We start from the raw sequence: 17632 nt of genomic DNA on the forward strand, positions 1-17632 counted from the left end.
GTGAGCATAACCTGGACTGGAACTGTGATGAGGACTCACAGAGAATTCAATTATTCTGGACTTTATGTGTCTCAAAGAAGTCCTTGGTAGTTTAGGTTTAATACTGGAACAATATGAGATGCTCATAGGACTTTCAATGGTTACTACAATGAGATTTACTGAGGAGAAAAATATTAAACAAGGATAAGCAATGATCAGTTCAACGTGATTCAGTTGAGCAATGGTCTCTTGTCTAAGTTTATGTTCATGTGCTCTGCCAAGTATCAGAGAGAATAGAGGGAGTGCCTTATGGTTGTTTTATATTCAGGTGATAAAGAGACGTTGTCAACACTCTTTTCCTCCAGTTTCTTGGGCCAATGAAGTCTGGAGGATAACCTCAGTAACTTTTTTTTTTATGACTCTTTTTAGTTTATTACATTGATGAGTTACACTAGTCCAAGTAAAATGGTAGATCTTAAATAGTTACATCATACAAGCTGTGAGGTTTTACACTTGGACAACAGACAGAAGGGATATTTTCTGTTCATTGCAAGGAAATACTCATTTCAGCTTCAGTGGGCCACAAGCACTTAAAACCCATGAATTTTCAGCTGGTCATCCTTAACCAGTCAAGTCTCTAATAGGAACTGGCATGTGTTCTTTTGCTAGTCACTCTGTAGCTGAATCACTTCTCCACATTGTGGATTCTCAATTACAGTACCATTTCAGATGAATTTCTTCTTGAATGCCTTCAACAGTTTCTTTTTATTTTGATCATCAGCGATCCCTGAACAGTAGTGAAGATGTTCTTGCCATTTCTCCGTTGAAATCTTATATGGATATATTCCTCAGTCCCAGAAGGAAGCAAATCATCAAGGGGTTAAAAGAGTGGAGGTTCTGGATAGTGAATACACAATCTGATTATTTTTCCTCTGTGGAAATGACCTGCAGAAGATGGTGGCAGGAGAAGGAAGGGACTGGTATGGATTGTTGGGAACGAATGTGTAGAGGAAGAGGTTTCAGTGGTGGCTCAGCAACATCTGCCTCAGTAACTTTTAAGGAAAAATGAGATAAAGCTCTAACAACTTCCATTAGGGCAAGCATTACAAACATATTACCCTAGGTCCTAAAGCTTGGTATTAAATTAGATGGCTGGATAAAAATATGTTCAGGAAGGAAGGACATCCCACGTGGACTGACAAGTGTAAGAAAAGATTGGGATTTTAAAAGAAGCACAGGATAGTATATTCAGTTCAGAACAGTGATGACCAAAAATAAAATAATAAAAGTAACATTTATAAAAAATGATTGAGTTAGGGGCAAGTACAAGTTATATTATCATGCCCAAAATAACTTCCTATTTTAATCAGTTTTTTTAAAATTAGTAGCTAAATTAAGACATTTCTCCCTGTTGAAGGAGTATATGCATTAAATTTTTGCACTCTGAGTTTAAATATACTGGGTCAAAATCCCACTAGCATCAACATTATTATTAATCTGATTCACTGAACATTGAATAGACTATGTAGCCAGCGAAAAATTTGTATTGAGGAGCAATGGGAGAGGAAGTGGGATAAATAATGGTGGAGAGGTGAAGAGCAGAAAAGAGATGTAGAAAAAAAGAAAGCTGTGAATTTTAAGAACACAAGTTTGAAATTTACTTTGTAAGGAAAAATAAGCAACTTTACTGTTTTGTTTTGAAGAGAGAAATTACATGGTGATGGGGGTGAAGTGGTATGATGAAATCACATAAATTTGAGATACTTTCTGAAGTCTGTGAGAAATGCAGCAACAATTTAGGTAAACATTACTGCAAAGAGTATCACACTACAAATTTAATTTCTTGAGAAGAAAAATTGTGACCTTATTCAACCTAAAGAATTTTTTTTCATTTTAAAAATGGAGAAACTGAGATCGAATTGTTACATGGTTTCCCAAAGACCACATAACTGATAATTACTCTTGATATTGAGCTACAAGGGGATTCCTAGAAATTAAACCTCTTCTTTAATTCAGAGGTTTCTTTAATCCTTTCCTCTGTTCCTTCCCCTCTCTGAAGAAACACACTCCCTTCTCCCTTCCTTTCACCTTTCCAATGTCTTTCCTACTTCTCTCCAGAATATATCGGTCTTAAAGAGTTTTAAGACTTTTATGAGAAACCACAAACATTAGATGAAAAATTAAATAGCATTATTAAGCACTCTGTGAACACTCAGAAAAAGATTAATTTGGGAAGAAGATTGCTAGCCTGAGTTTCTGTCCATCAAAAAGAAAATAAATTGAGATACTCTTATGAAAGCTGTTATGAAAAAGTAATAGGACTACACATAAATAAGTTACAAGACAGGAACGTTATTTTTGTTTTTAATAGTGCTTATTTTTCCCAATTACATGTCAAGAAAATATTTAACCTTCACTTTTAGAAGATTTTGAGTTCCAAATTTTAATTCCTCCCTGTCTCCCATCTGTTCTTACAAAAATGGTAGACAATTTGATATAAACTATACATATCCTATCATGTAAAACATATTTCAATATTAGTCATAGCAGTGAAAGAGCAAACAGATATAAAGGCAAAACATGAAAAAAGCATAAAGAAATTAAAATATACTTTAATCTGCATTCAGAGTCCATCAGTTTTGTTGTTGAGTTGCTGTTATTGTTGTTGCTTTTAATCTGGATGTGGATAGTATTTTCTTTCTTGACTCCTGTGTAATTGTGTTGGATCATAGTGTTGCTGAGAAGAGTTGAAGCATTCATAGCTGATCATCAAACAATGTTGCTCATACTATGTACAATGTTTTCCATGTTCTCATGATTTTGCTTTGTATCAGTACTTACAAATATTTCATTTTTTTCTGAAAAATACCTGTCCATATTTTTTTATTACATAATAGTGTTCCATTAACATGCATATGCCACAATTTGTTCAGCCAATCCTCAACTAATGGGCATCCCCTCCATTTCCAATATTTTACTTCCATTAAAATGGCTGCAATAAATATTTTCACACATAGGGTGGAGACAAGATGGTAGAGTAGAAAGATGGACCTTTAGAAGCTCCCCAACATACTCCGTAAAACACCTGTGACAATGACTGTAAACAAATTCTAGAGCAGCAGAAAGCATGAAATGACAGAGGAAAAGAGAATTCCAGGCCAAGACAGCCTGAAAGGGTAAGAGGAAAGATATATCACATGGGGCAAAGAGAAGAGCACAGCCAAGAATGTAATTCCTTGGTTTCTCATAAAGTCATTAGCCTCCATCTGTACCATTCTAATTTTGAAAGAACTATTTTCTTCAGTGAGCTTTTGAACCTCTTTTTCCATTTGGCTAATTCCTCTTTTGAAAGCATTCTTCTCCTCATTGGCTTTTTGACCCTCTTTTGCCAATTGAGTTAGCCTATTTTTCAAGGTGTTATTTTCTTCAGCATTTTTTTGGGTCTCCTTTAGCAAGGTGTTGACCTGCTTTTCATGCTTTTCTTTCATCTCTCTCATTTCTCTTCCCAGTTTTTCCTCTACCTCTCTAACTTGATTTTCAAAATCCTTTTTGAGCTCTTCCATGGCGTGAGCCCATTGAATATTTAATCTGGATGTTTGGGATACAGAAGCCTTGACTTCTGTGTCTTTCCCTGATGGTAAGTCTTGTTCTTCCTCATCCAAAAGGAAGGGAGGAGATATCTGTTCCCCAAGAAAGTAACCTTCTATGGTCTCATTTTTTTTCCCCTTTTCTGGGCATTTTCCCTGCCAGTAACTTGACTTCTGAGTGTCCTCTCCACCCCCACCTTGTCTCCAGATCCACCCAGCCAGCACTTGGGGCCTGAGATTCAAATGCTGCTTCCCAGCCTCAGGGCTTTGGGGGGGGGGGGGCTGCTATTCAGTGTGAGATTAAGTTCAGGTGCTCAGGTGGGGGCAGGGCTGCCACACTGGACCTCAGTTCCCTGAGGGTGTTTATGCAGAGACCTTCAACAATGGCTCCAAGCTCCTGCCTGCTTTGGGGAGCCCCTGTCTGCTGCTGCCTCTACTGCTGCCTCACGAGGGGGCCCGAGCCATGGAGACACCCCGCTCCCTTCCCAGAGAGCCAAAAAAACTCTCTCACTCACCCCTGGTGCCTGTTGGTGGAAGGACCTGTTCTGTGGCTGGAGATTCTGTCCCTGGAGCCTGGTGGGATCTACTCCTCTCAGTGCCACATGGCCAAGGCAGGGCTGGGCTCCACTCTGGGTCTGGTGCACAATGGACCTTTGGTGTCTGTTTTTCAGGGCTCTCTGGAATAGAAATCTCCCCCACTCCGTTGCTCTGTGGCTTCCCTGCTCCATAATTTGTTGGGAGCTCCTCTTTACAGATATTTTATGGGCTGTGGGTTCGGAGCTATCATATGTGTATCTTTCTACTCCACCATCTTGACTCCCCCCCTGGAAATAGTTCTTTAAAAATTAGAATGGAGCAGATGGAAGCTAATAACTTTATGAGAAACCAAGATACTACAAAACAGGAAAAGTAAATAATGAAAAAAAATAGAAGATAATGTGAAATATCTCTTTGGAAAAATAACTGATCTGGAAAATAGATCCATGAGAGACAATTTAAAAATTGTGGGACTACATGAAATCCATGATCAAAAAAAGAGTCTAGACATCATCTTTCATGAAACTATGATGTTGGTTTTCTCTATCCTTTTCCAGTTCATTTTACAGATGAAGCAAATGGGATTAAATGACTTGTCCAGAATCATACATTTGATAAATTTCTGAGACCAAGTTTGAACTCAGGAAGTTGAGTCTTCCTAACCTCAGATCTGCTATTCCATCCACTGTGCCACCAAGCTGCCTCACCTTCTTCCTAGTATTTTTCCCTTTAAATTTCTTAAATAATGTGAGAATGGAAAAAGACACAACCTATACTAAACTCTCTTTGTGTAGCATTTTCTCTATGGGAGATTAGGTATTTCTTTTCAAAGGAATAGAAATTCCACAGGAAGTTTTTAAGGCAAATGGTTATCATTCATTGAGTTAGATAAAGACAATACTCGTGTAGATTTTATTTTATTAATAATTATAATAATAGGCCTACATTTAATAATTCTTACATAAATGTTCTCATAAAAGTGTATCACTTTTATTCCACTAATTTCTTCTTTGTTCATCATTCTTCTTCAATTAAAGGCTATTAATATGAGATCCTATTAAATGAATGTCACTCTTGTCAATTAAATTGGATGGAATTAGTAATAGAATCTCTAGGATTTTGTTTGAAAACAGATGGAACAACAATTGAAACCTATTAAACATAATGCAGAAGTAGAATATGTTAGCCACTCACCTATATGGGAAAGAATTACACAACATGGCCTTAAAAAATCAATAACTTTTAAAATTGTTGCTTGTCTCATAAAAATAATGTGTACAGTCATAAACAAATTAAACTGGCAAATTTCATATAATATCTGCCCTGGGGACACATTAGATGAAAACTTTTTAAGTTTTTGCTCCAGGTCCTACATTATGAAAAGTGATAGTAGAATTCCATACTCAATCATTATTATATAAGCTGAGTGAAACTAAGGGTGAGTAGACTGTCATGTATATTTCAAAATTCTTGGAGCTCTCATATTTCGGAAGCATGCAAGTTTTGCATTTTGGGTGGATATTTCATAATCTCTTTGAGACAAACTCTCACAAATAAAATATTCTACAGAACCTTATTAAAACCCTTACCTGCCCCTACAATACTTTTAAAGTTGGAAATCAAAAAAATAAATTTTAAGCCAATTGCCTTTAAGTAAAGCTATACATTCAATCAATTAGAGTTAAATGCGTGATTGATTGATGAAGACTCTACCAGATCTGATACCAGATAGAAGACTCTACCAGATCTTATAATATGTCTCTTTCTGAATTCCAAGAGTTTCTAGTTGAAATCACCTGTGTATAAGTAAAATAAACCTATGATTTCACCAGGAAGAAAAAAAAATTCTTTATATCACTTAGAACAATGGAGAAACTCTAAGATGTCCTGTTTCATTCTTCACTCATATATTTACTTTAAAGTTATTTGTAGAAAAAAGTGAATTGCACTTTTCAGTTTTTTAAAACAAAAACTACAATTTCACCATCATTCCCTTTTGAAAAAAAATTAGACAAATTTCCTATGACATCTCTATTTTTCACAAAATTGATATTTATTTCAAGATTTGACTGAGGTGCTACATTTTACAGAATCTCTTGTCCATTACTTTTGTATTTCTATATTGTATGCCACAGTAGAAAAGAAGCTTTTGGAGGAGAAATGTTTATTCAATTTTGTATTTGCTTTCCCAGTGCCTCATTCCCAGTGGCTGCCACATTGCCTTACAAACAGTAGGCAATTAATAAATGTATGTTGCATTATATTGAACTTAATTAAAACTGAAATGGTTTGAAGTGAAAAATCCAGAAACCTCTATAGCATAAATTTAATTATTGACTTAGATGAATTTTAAGTAGGGGAATTCGTTATCCTTGATATGATCTGATCTCCATTATTATGGTTCTTATGTAATAGGATTTCAGGTATACTGTCTTACTCTTATAAGAAACTTCAATATGAAAAAAAAAACAATTGACAGATTTTTGGCTTTATTGAAGCTTCTCTATCGAAGATTTTACAATTTTCTTTAGATCAGTGAAAGTTAAAAAGTAACTTCTCAATATCTGTCTCTCTTACAATGTATCAACTAGGTTAGTACTAACTCTTAAGAATATTGTTATTCAAGATTTAGTGTCTTTGTGGCTGAAATGAAGAATTCTGATAATATGTTATGCTTTAGACATCAAGTTTATGCTACTTACTGCCATCCTTAGAGCCTCTATGTCCAGTGTCATATTTTTTTCTCTGAAAGTTGATTAGAAGATAAATCCATTTACTTTATTGATCAATCCACAGTGTAACCAATGGCACACAACTGATTAGATTTAAAATCAGAGTCTATAATCATTATACAAATCAAAATGCTATATGATCTTTAGTTGATCCAATCAATTTTGTTCTAAGTTATCAAATTTTAGTATATGACAACTATGAGATTATTTTTACCATCCTGAGGTTTTCAGAAAATGTTTCCATCACACTAGAAATTGGAAAGAGGTAATTTAGCAAAGGTACATTGCCATCATCTATGCAGTGATGACATGAACACAGTTAGAATACATGAAGCACAGCTACATAGTTTGTTACACAGGATAGTCCAATCCCAAGATTGTCATGGCAAGTCTGCATAGCCCAGGGCAACTCTGAATATGGGGAAAATTTGAGTTGATCATTGTATCTGGACAAATTGAAAGAGAATAACGCTTTTGTCAGATGACTGCCTGTTGAACCTGAGCTACTTAATAGTGCCTAAATCTGTGTTCTCCACCATTGATGCTACTTAATCTCTGATCTTGATAGAGCATGAGAGTGTCCCTGAAAGACTCTATAAACAGTATGTCTATCTGTTGCACAAGAAAATGGATGAGCATGTGGTAAGGCTTCATCTTCCTACCTCTGATATACACCTGATAGAGCTGATAGATGAGCAGGTCAAGTACCTGGGGCTCAACAGTTGTGGGCTCTTCAAACCTAACTCATATGGATATTAAATTCCTGATACTGCAGCCAAAAGACCTTTTACAGAACAGAAAACTAATTCCTTTTTCCTTTACTCAACAAAACAAAACCCAGTAAGCTGCTTCCCTCGTTAGAGGCACTCACAATGCTCATTCTTAGATCATATGTTAGATCATTTAGTTATTGAAAATAGAATCCTATGTTTGGGGAGCTGAAAATTTTTCATTTTGTATTGAGCATATAGAGATTAGGATGAAATACAACTGTAAACCTAAGGACATGCCAGATTTTGAAGGATATTAGATGCCAAGTAAAAGGGGGAGAAGGGGAGAGGAATTTTGGTTTTATAAAGGAAGTGAAAATAGACTTCTGTAATGAATACTTTGGAATAGATTTACAATAGGGGCACTATCATTGGCAGATATAATAAGTAGAAGATGCATGGAAGAGATATGGAGGAGATAAGGTCTACTGGACTTTGTACTTGTTTTTTATGAGAAGTTAATTAAAGAGTCAAAGATTCTAAGGTTTTTAACATGTTAAACTGGGGATGGAGGGAGGGAAGACACTGGTAGAAACAAAATCTGGCTCTCTAAAAGGCTTTGATAAAATGTGATCTTCTATTTCTTATGGCAGTAGATGTAATATCAGACTTTTATCAATTAATTTCAAATAGAATGGTTACATGGAACTTGATAGAACAAGATATGGTTATTTTGTAATCTCAGATTCAGAATGGCATGATGGATATAGTTCTCTGTTTAGAGTCAAGGAAACCCGGTTTGAAATCGTATCTCTTTAATTTACTGAATGTGTGTCTCTGGGCAAGCCATTTACACTTAGAATGGCTGTCAGAAACAAGTTTCAGCTTGTATTAGTTGCAGAAGTTCACCATAAAATGTTCTTATCCTCAGGAAATTACAAGTCAATTCTGTAATCATTTATTTTATAAGATCATGTAACTGTAGCTCAGGGCAGGAAATTATTTGGAATTGAAGTTTGGATATTGAATAAATGTCAATGTGGGTTGACTTTACAACTCTGCCTATGTATGATCCCAGTGGCAGCACGCTGGTTTCTTCTCCCTTTGGCTTCATCTGTGCCAGTCTTTGTATCTCATAGGCTGAAGATGACTTTGCAAAGTCAGTATTCATAAATAATAGAAACATTGCTTGAACTAGATTTTCATCAAGAGACTTAGCAAGTGACAAGAAAAGATTCCTGAGGAATTAAATCTTGACCGCATTTCAACACTGATTTTGATGATCATTATTCATTCTTGAAAATATCATATTGTAAATGTGTTAATATACCATTTCCCACTGTGCATACCATAGGTTGTTTCTTCCAGTGCAAGATGGGATTAGTAATATATAAGATTACATTCACATTAAAATATTAAACTGAGAAGTTACTCTTGTGTGACTTTAGCTTTAATCATGTTGGCTAGCTTCATGTGAGGCAATTAACCAGGTAATTGTGAAACTATACTGAACATTTTAGAATAGAATTATATTAATATGAAATTAATTCTTAAATTCCTTGAAGTTAATGGTAATATGCAATTTGGGAAAAGACAAAATAGGTAAACAATCTAATTTAATTTTATTTTATAAATTTAAAATAGTTTCCATGCTTGACTACATATCTCTTTGGTTCTGAAGTAATTGAGACATCTATGTATCTATCTATCATCTAAAATATAGATATAGATATATATTTCCATGGATAGAGAGATATGCATAACTATTTCTCTAGAGATGTCTGTCTATGTATCTATCTTTCAAAATAACTTTACACATTCATCCTCAGCCTATGAGATATTTTGTGTATGTGGGTGGAGGGGGATGGAGGGGACAGTGCACTCATTTTATAAAGGAATAACTTCCTATAATGATTTTCAAGATCATAGATATAGACTTTACAAACCATCTCATACAACCATTTGATTTTAAAGAACCAAGAATAGTAGAGGACTTGTTGAAGATTACACAGTTAATAAATATTAAAAATGGAATTTGAAACCACTTATGTTGACTGCAGAGTCATTATTTTACTGCTTTTCCTATTATTACTCCTCAAGTGTACCCCAGTTCCTAAAATCTTATGGATTATATACTTCAATTAATAATAATGTAATTTATACACACATACATACATAGATAACACAAACACATACATACATCTGTGTATGAGTGTACAGAATTCAGGTTAATTCAACAATTGATCTTTAGTATATAGAAGAAGTGAAGGACATAAGGATAAATTTTGTTTAAATCAGCTTCTATTTTCATTATGTTTATATTCTACAAGAGTACAGTTACAATATAAAAATAAGTGAATACATGATAATTTGAAAAGATATTAAATGTGGTTTCATGCAGAAAAGAAAAATAAAAGATTTGTATACAAAAGGTCTAGATTCATATATTTCCCTTTCCTAAAAGTTTTGTGAACTAGTCACTTCACTTACTGAATATGAGCCTATTTTTTTCAGCTCTAAAATTATTGGATCATAGTATTACTAAATTCTCTTACAACTGTAAATCTATTATGATATATCATCTAAATCCTGTGCTTCTTATCCTGTCTTTATTAGACACAAAACTATATATATTTTTCATATTAGTTAGGGATAGATATGTCCTCACTTGTGTAGAACATGAAATACATGCTAATGCTTTACAAATACTATATATGGTGAACAATAAGTTGAATTGCTAAATTGAATGGAATTATAGATCACTGAGGAAAATATATGAAGTTAAATGAGCATAGTCTAAAACTACAGAACTGATTTAGAAAATGATTCCACTTTTTTCAAAATCAAGTAATGAAGAACTAGGGAATAATAACAAAACTAAAGAAAGAACCTCATTTCTCTCATTTTGTGGTACACATCAGTCATTCGTCTATATGACAGGATTCAGTCATAACGTAGAAGTAGGTCACCCTATGAAGAGGCCTTTTATTCAAGACCCAAACTCTGTGTTCTATTTGAGGAAAGCTAGTTATTGCCACCATTGTACACATGACAATTCAACTAGGTCTTGACCTACTTCAGATAAGATTACTTGACAAAAGACTCAGGAGTAGCTACTCCATTCAACGTAATATAAATACCTTACACAATTCTATTCCATCCACCAATCAAGAAACATTTAATAAATACATACTATGTGCAAATCCTTGTGATAAGTGCTAAAGTTACCACAGAGACAAAGGACAGTCCATGACCTCAAGCAATTTACAATCTAATGGGGGAGACAACATATAAACAAATATTTACAAAGTAAATAAAATAATATTTACTATATATATATATATATATATATATACATATATATATATATATATATATATGTTATTTCTTTATCCAATATATATAGGATAAAGAAATAATACTAGGGGTAAGATTTGAAGTAAGAGGAGTTGGGGAAGGCTTCCTATGGAAGGTAGTATTTTAGTTGAGACTTAAAGGAATCCAAGGAGGTCAGCTGTCAAAGCTAGTGAGGAAGAGCATTCCAGGAATGGGAGACAGCTAGAGAAAATGCCAGAACTAAGAGATGGAATGCATTTTTTTAAGGAATAGTCAGAGGGGCTCTGCTCCTAAATTTAAAAGCACATATTTGGAAATACGGTGTAAGAAGACAGGAAAGGTAGACAGGGGATAAGGAAGGGGTTTGAATCTTAAGCAGAACATCTGTATTTGTACCTGAGGGAAATTGGAATTCACTAGTATTTACTGAGTATTGAAGTGACAGGTGCAGATTTGCATTTTAGTAATATCAGTATAGTAGCTGGATGGAGAATCCATGGATTGGGGAAAGAAATGAGGAAGACAGACCCATCAGCAGGCTGTTACAATAATCAAGGCCTATGGTGATGAAGACCTACCCTAAAGAAGCAGAAGTGCTGGAAAAGAGAAGAAGACATATTCAAAAGAAGATCCAGGAAAGAACATTTGTTGTTAAGAGTGCATGATCTACATGATATCCAGCAAAGGAGACAGAGAAGGAATAGTCGGATAGGTAGCAGGAAAACCAGTTTACGATTTCCTGAATACTTACAGGAAAGAGTCTCAAGGATGATATAGTGATCAATAATGTCAAATGCTGAAGAAAGATAATTTAGAATGAGGGTTGGGAAAAGACCATTGGATTTGCCACCCTGGGTGATCATGAGTAATTTTGGAGAGATGAATTTAAGTGAGAAGATAAGATCAGAAGCCAGATTGTGAGGGATTAATAAGAAAGTGAGAGTAAAGTAGAAGCACCTGTTATAGACAGTCTACTTGAGCAGTTTAGTTACAAAAATCAGAATAAATATAGCATGATAATTAGTAGGGATGGAAGAGATATGTGAGAATATTTTTTCATGATAGTATAAACATATGTTTGTATGCAGTACGGAAGTAGCCAGCAGAGAGTGAGAGACTGAAAATTAGTGCAAGAGTAGGAGGGGTAGATGGGGCAATCTGTTGAGGAGATGGGATGAAATGTGATTGTTTGAAGTAGAGTCCTTAGCCTAGATAAAGGAGTAAGGCCATTTCATCATGTAAAATATAGGTGAAGGAGAAAGTAATGGAAGCCATCTGAGAGACAGGAAATGAGGAAGAAGTGGAAAGAAAGGGTACGCAGAAAAAATTTCAATATTTTTTGTAAAATATGATTCAAGGTTTTCATCTGAGAAAGTGGGTAGAGGAAGATCAATGGGCAGATTGAGAAGGGATGAAAAGATTTGATAGAACCACTAAAAAGAGCGGGATATTAAGTTGATAAGGGACATATAGTAGGATTATCTAGAAGCAGTTAAAGCCCAATTGAGGTTATGTAGCATATATTTATAGTGGACCAAATCAAAATGGGTATATGATTTTTTTCATTTCTGTTCAACAGCATGTGTACAGGCACAAAGTGGACAAATTCTGGGAGTTATCCAAGGTGGATGTCTGGCTGGATATAGTAAATGATATCATAAGAGTTAAGGATTCAAGAGAAGAAGACAGAATACAATTGAATTGTTTCCCCAAGGAGTCAAGACAGGGAGAAGAGGAGAGAGTGGCTAGTACAAGATAGATGCCTTGGGAGATAATTAAGGTGTCCAGGTATTGAAGTTTACAGTGCAGATAAAGAGTATAGCTACGTATAGTAAGGAGGAGGGAGAATTAAAATGACAAAAGATTATGGTGAGATAAGCAAATTTCAAATCCATGAAGATAAAAATTGTACATTTATGTGCGATGGTAAGATCAAAGGTATGATCATCTTTGTGGCTAAGGTAGGTGGAAAAGTAGTTCATAGGGTATGAGTAGGTTGAGGAAATGGATGATTAGTATGTGAAGAAGAAATAATATATATGTTCAAATCCCCTAGTATGAGGGTAGGAGTTGGGCAGGAGAAAAAAAATAGTAATGTAAGCCCACATATTTGATCATTATTATATTGATCTTAACATTTATTTTGAAAGAAAAAAAAGATAAAAAAAGGTGTCTGTATATGCTCTTTACCACCAACAATGCAGCAAATAGTTGTTTATATATGTATATATGTGTGTGTGTGTGTGTGTGTACACACACACACATATATATATATATATATATAATTTATTTATTTTTCAATTCTAAGCATTCACTTCCACAAGAATTTGAATTCCAAATTTTCTCCCCATCTCTCCCCATCCTCCACCCCAGGACAGCATGTACCCCATACACTCCTTTCTCCAGGATCTCCTTCCTTTTATTCCCACCCCTTTCTTCCATCTCATTCCTCTCTATTTTCCTGTGGGTCAAAATAGATTTCTATCCTGCATTGCCTGTATATCTTATTTTCCAGTTGCATGCTAAAACAATTTTTAACATTTATTATTGAAGCTTTGAGTTCTATATTTTCTCTATTCCTCCCTCCCCACCAACTCTCCCTGAGACAACAAGCAATTCAATATAAGTCATACATGTGTGACAATGCAAGACATTTCCATAATAGTTACGTTGTGAAGGACTAATCACATTTCCCTCTGTTCTATCCTGCCCTCCATTTATTCCATTCTCTCCCTTGACCTGTCTTCTCACAGTAATATTTCTTTCTGATTACCCTTTCCCCTAATTTGTTGCCCATTCTATTGTCTTCTCTCTCATATCCACTTCCCCATTGTCTTCCTGCAGAGTGAAATATTTTTCCATATACCATTTCATATCATGGTTGAGGTAGGGTGGAGGAGTAGTTCATAGAGTATGAGTAGGTTGAGAAAATGAATGGTTAGTATGTGAAGAAGAATCAATATGTATGTTGAAATGTACGAGGGCAGGAGTTGAATAAGAGAAAAAAATAATAATGTAAGCCCATATATTTGGTTACTATTATATTGACCTTAAAAATTATTTTGAAAGAAAAACAATTGAGTGTGTGTTATTCCCTCCTTAAGCAAAATCTCATGAGAGTAAGGATCATTTATTTTCTTTCATCTCCCCACTCTTATCATTCATTGTAAAAGTTCTTTCTTGCCTCTTTTTATGTGAGATAATTTGCTACATTCTACCTCTCTCATTTGCTTGCTTCTAGTACATTCCACTCAACAGTAAATTTTATTTTTTCGGTATTCTCCCTTCATATTTAGCTCACCTTGTACTCTCTGTGCATATATATATACCCATGTACACATACAAACCTACATATCTGTATGTATATATAATATCCATCCATACACACATATGTATATGAATATATGTATATATGTGAGTATATTCTCTCTAAATATCCTAATACTGAAAAAGGTCTCATGAGTTACAAATAACATCTTTCTATTTGTAATGTATATAGTTCAAATTCAATGAGTTCCTTAAGTCTTCTCTTTGCTGTTTATCTTTTCATGTTCCTCTTGGTTCTTATATTTGAAAGCCATGTTTTCTATTCAGTTCTGGTCTTTGCAACAAAAATGCTTGGAAATCCTCTATTTCATGGAAATTTCATTTTTTCCCTGAAGTATTATACTCAGTTTTGCTGGGAAGGTGATTCTTGGTTTTAATCCTATCTCCCTTGATCTCTGGAATATGATACTCCTAGACTTTGATCACTTAATGTAGAAGATGCTAATTCTTGCCTTATTCTGATTGTATTTCCACATTACTTGAATTGTTTCTTTCTGATTACTGGTAATATTTTCTCCTTGATGTGAGAGCTCTGGAATTTGGCTGCAATATTCCTAGGAGTTTTCCTCTTGGTATGTATTTCAGGAAGTGATTGGTGATATCTTTCCACTTGTATTTTACCCTGTGACTCTAGAATATCAGGGCAATTTTCCGTGATAGTTTCTGGGAAGATGATGTCTAGGCTCTTTTTTGATCATGGTTTCATGGAGGCCAATAATTTTTAAATGATCTGTCCTGGATCTATTTTCCAGTCCAGTTGTTTTTCCAATGAGATATTTCACATTGTTTTCTATTTTTTTCATTCTTTTGGATTTGTTTTATAATTTCTTGGTTTCCTACAGTCATTAGCTTCCATATGTTCCATTCTAGTTTTTATGGAACCATTTTCTTGAGTGAGCTTTTGAACCTCCTTTTACATTTGACCAATTTTGCTCTTTAAAGCATTCTTGTCCGCATTGAATTTTTGGAACTCTTTTGCCATTTAGGTTAGTCTATTTTTAAAGGTGTTACTTTCTTCAGCATTTTTTTTTTTTGGTTCTTCTTTAGCAAGATATTGACTCACTTTTCATGATTTTCTTGCATTGTTCTCATTTCTCTTTCTTATTTTTCCTCCACATGTCTTGCTTGATTAATCCTTTTTGAGCTTTTCCATGACCTGAGACCACTGCATGTTTTTTTGGAGGATTTGCATGCAGAAGCCTTTACTTTATGGTCTTTCTCTGTTGCTATGTTTTGCTCTTCCTAATCTGAAAGGATGGGAGAGAATAAGTTTGCACCAAGAAAATGACCTTCTATAATCTTATTTTTTTCCTGTTGGGGCATTTTCCCAGTCAGTTACTTGACTTTTAAGTCTTTTGTCAAGTTGAGGGTATACTACGTTAGGGTTCAGAGCTTTTGTTTAGTTGTTGTCTGAAGCATCTCGAGGGACCTGTAAGTTCTCAGTTCCTCCAAGGTGATTCAATCTAGGCAGAAGAGTTCACTCTTCTCCTGTCCTGTGCTGCGGTCTGTGAACAACCAAAAGCACTCTTTTTTGCCCTGAAACTGTGAGTAGGATTCCCTCTCTCTAGTCACCATCAGCTCTGCAAAGCCAGTGCTCCTCCTCACTCCAGGACTGCCATTCAGGACTGAGAACCAGATCAGCCACTTGGTTCCCTCAGGGACTTTAGGCTGAGGTCTCCAAAAGTGGAAATTCCTGCTGCAGTGGCTGTTGCAGCCCTGAGGCCAGGGCTTGCACTGGACTAGACCTTGTTCCCCTTTCACCCATGTGAAAGAGGGTTTTTCCTGACCTTTGAAGCTGCCTTTGGTGTTTGTGGGTTGGGAAATCTGGGAACCATAGCAGCTGCCTGGGATTTGTTGCCCTGAAGCCTGCTCCAGTCTTCTCTGTGCTGTGTGGCCCATGTTGGGATGTGCTCTTCTCTGAACCTTGGTGATAGACCTTTCTTGTTGGCCTTCCAGGCTAAGTCTTTGGCTGGAAATGTATTTCATTCTATACTTTCATGGCTTCTGCTGCTCTAGAAATTGCTTTTTACAGGTATTTTATGGGCTATGCAACTGGGAAATAAGCAATACATGTAACTGGATATAGAAATCTATCTTGCACTACAAGAAAGGAGAGAAGATGGGGATAAAGGAAGGGAGGGTTATGATAGAAAGGAAGGCAGATTGGGGGAAGGATAATCAGAATGCACGGTGTTTTGGGGTGGATAGAGGGGAGAGACAGGGAGAAAATTTGGGACTCAAAATTTCGTGGAAATGAAAGTTGAAAACTAAAAACAAAAAAACATTAAAAAAAGGAATTATCAAATAAAACTGCCTTAATATTCTAGAACCAGAGGATATAATAGAAATGGAAAGAATCCACCAATCATCCACTGAAAGAGATCCCCACAGGAAAACTCCTAGGAAAATTCTAAATTCTAAAGTTCCCAGATCAAGGAGAAAATATTGCAAGCAGCCAGAAAGGAACCAATTGATCCACACTGAAATATTTAAGAGACTCCAACTCATTCCAAAGAAAATTTTTTTTCCAATATTGTCTCAGTTACTTTCTGCTAACTTTAGTTTCCAGCATTTGAAGGAAATAGATTTTATGCTCCTAAAGAATCAGAAAATAAACATTCAATTAATTTAAATGATAATATCATTTTAAAAGAGTTAAGTGCATCTTCCATTCCATTTTGAATTTACCTCTCAAAATGACTTCAGCAATACAACCCATAATTCCCTTAATGAATCTGAATTCTAATTTGCTGATTATTGAGTGATGAGAAACTAGGCCAAAAAAGAAAGCGAATCCTAATATTTTACACAAAAAGGAATTTTCTTTCTGAGATATAAACAAAAGTAATAAATATTTATTTAACTTCATTATGATTTCTAGGAAAAAGGGATTTATATCACTAAAGGGAAGATAACATGAGCAATGTTAGTTCATAAAGAAAATTAAACTGTAAGTTATTTTTGTTAAAATCCTGTATTTAAACAAGGATCACATGGCATTTTCTATTAAGTTATGATCCTTTGGCTCAGGTTTTCAAATGAACATTGTATCAAGGAAATATTGCATAAGAAGGAATATTAAGAAACTACCTGTAAATTTCTCTCAGAATTAGTATTTTGTATCACTGAACATATCAAGTTTACAAATGTTTTAAAATTTTATTGTGACATTATCAGTATAACAGTGCTCTAAACCATTTGTCATTTTCTTTACTCTCAAACTTACAACTATTTTCCAGTTATCATAAATATACTTTCCAAATCAGTTTTGTATTGCTTAATGCTTGGATTAATAAATTAATTCCCTGCCCCCTTAGTTCTCTAGAAATTACAACTCTTGGTGTCCATTCTGAAGATTCTAACATGACATAATTTACATGAAAATTGCACTCCTTTGGATTTTGAGAGATTGTGATTTCTCTTC

At 34.9% G+C, this 17632-nt stretch overlaps 1 pseudogene; it reads right to left on the reverse strand.

Moving 5' to 3' along the window:
* Nucleotides 1-569: 569 nt before the first annotated feature.
* LOC140512108 (eukaryotic translation initiation factor 1 pseudogene) overlaps nt 570-17632 on the reverse strand; it is a 29435-nt pseudogene continuing 12372 nt past the window's right edge.

Source organism: Notamacropus eugenii, chromosome 6 (genome assembly GCF_028372415.1).
Source record: "Notamacropus eugenii isolate mMacEug1 chromosome 6, mMacEug1.pri_v2, whole genome shotgun sequence".
In the NCBI taxonomy this organism is placed as follows: Eukaryota; Metazoa; Chordata; class Mammalia; order Diprotodontia; family Macropodidae; genus Notamacropus; species Notamacropus eugenii.